The sequence below is a fragment of the Trichechus manatus genome, unplaced genomic scaffold, assembly GCF_000243295.1.
Source record: "Trichechus manatus latirostris isolate Lorelei unplaced genomic scaffold, TriManLat1.0 scaffold00236, whole genome shotgun sequence".
In the NCBI taxonomy this organism is placed as follows: Eukaryota; Metazoa; Chordata; class Mammalia; order Sirenia; family Trichechidae; genus Trichechus; species Trichechus manatus.
In genome coordinates this window covers 588,190-590,022 of record NW_004444172.1, presented here as the reverse complement: position 1 = coordinate 590,022, position 1,833 = coordinate 588,190, and the positions used below count along the sequence as shown (strand labels likewise).

Sequence of the window (1,833 nt, the reverse complement as noted above, 5' to 3'; positions counted from 1 at the left end):
TAGGGTGAGAAGAGATGGCAAACCTGAGGGTCTGTCTCCAGCATTTGCCAAGTGTTCCACTGCTGTGCTCAGTCAAGAATAGCTTGATCTATCCTGGGCTGTGCTCTATTAGTATAATGAAATGATGTTAAAACACATTTGAGGGGTCTGTTTACTGTGATTTAACAGGAAGGCATGGGACACACATAAATAGTATCGTTCTTAAAGTTCAAACAATTCCATTGATCATAAATTCCAATCCAGACACCTCAATACAATTTAGAGAAGAGGCAAAGAGATACAGGAAGGTAAAAGGAAATGACATGTAAATTTACATTTTCCACCGATGAATCATCAGGAAAAACCAACAAAAGATAACCTAACTGAACTGATGGAATTTGTTCTCTTGGGCTTTGCTGACATGCCCCATCTCCAGTGGTTTCTTTCTGGATTATTGTTAATCATCTACGTCATTATCCTGATGAGCAATGGCACCATATTTCTAATAACAAAAATGGATCTTGCTTTCCAGAGCCCTATGTATTTTTTCCTGTCAAATTTTTCCTTCTTGGAAATCTGCTATGTATCAGCTACTCTCCCCAGAATGCTGCTGAATCTTGGGACCCAGAGAAGAAGAATTTCCTTAGTTGCCTGTGCTACACAGATGTGCTTTTGTCTTACATTTGGAGGCATAGAGTGTTTGCTCCTGAGTGTGATGGCCTATGACCACTATGTTTGTAACCCTCTACACTATCCTCTAGTTATGAACCACAGAGTCTGTATCCAGTTGGTGACTGGGTCCTGGACCATTGGAATCCCCATTATGACAAGGCAGACATATCAGATTTTCTCTCTGCCTTTTTGTGGATCTAACCAAATTAACCACTTCTTCTGTGACATTCCCCCAATACTCAAGCTGGCTTACGGGGACACCTTTGTAAATGAGATGTTGGTCTACATAAGTTCTGTGTTATTTGCCATGGTTCCATTTCTGTTGATACTTGTCTCCTACAGTAAAATTATCTCCATCATCCTGAAGTTGCCATCAGCCACAAGTCAAGCCAAAGCCTTCTCCCCCTGCTCATCTCATCTTATGGTTGTGAAGTTATTCTTTGGATCAGGTATTATTACATACTTAAGACCCAACACCAGACACTCGGAGGGAACAACAATGTGCTTTCTCTTTTCTACACTGTCCTTACTCCTATGTTTAATCCCATGATATATAGTCTAAGGAACAAGGATGTCATAATGGCACTGAGAAAATTCCTCTGTAAATTATTCACTTAATTGAAAAATGAATTATATGGATAAAAATTGTTTTCCTACATACTTTTAGTCAAATTTCAAAAGATGTATACTTTTAAGTACACCTTGTGTTATGGAGTGATTGTGCGCCCAAAAATGTGTGTCAACTTGGCTAGACTATGATTCCCAGTATTGTGTGTTTGCCCATTATTTTGTCATATGAGTCTGAATCCTTTAGAAGGCAATGGGTTTGGTTTGGTGATTTTCCTATGTGTTGTAAATCCTACCTTTATGATGTTAACAAGGCAAGATTAGAGACAGTTATGTTAATGAGGCAGGGCTATATTCACAACTTTAGGTTGTATTTTGAGTGGTTTGCTTTTGAGATATAAAAGAGAGAAGCTAGCAGAGAGACAGGGGGACCTCCTATCACCAAGAATGATGAACCAGAAGAGGAGTCTGTCATTTGGACCAGCGTCTCCTGAGCAGAGAAGCTCCTAGACCAAGCTCCTAGACCTTGATGACCAGGACCTTCCTCCAGAGCCTACAGAGACAGCAAGCTTCTCCTGGAGCTGTCACCCTGAATTTGGAATTCTAGCCTCCTAG

General features: G+C 40.3%; 1 pseudogene; it reads left to right on the top strand.

Annotated features, from left to right (window-relative positions):
• The first annotated feature begins 246 nt into the window (after nucleotides 1-246).
• LOC101344588 (olfactory receptor 10AG1-like) lies at nucleotides 247-1,445 on the top strand (annotated as a pseudogene).
• Nucleotides 1,446-1,833: the final 388 nt, after the last annotated feature.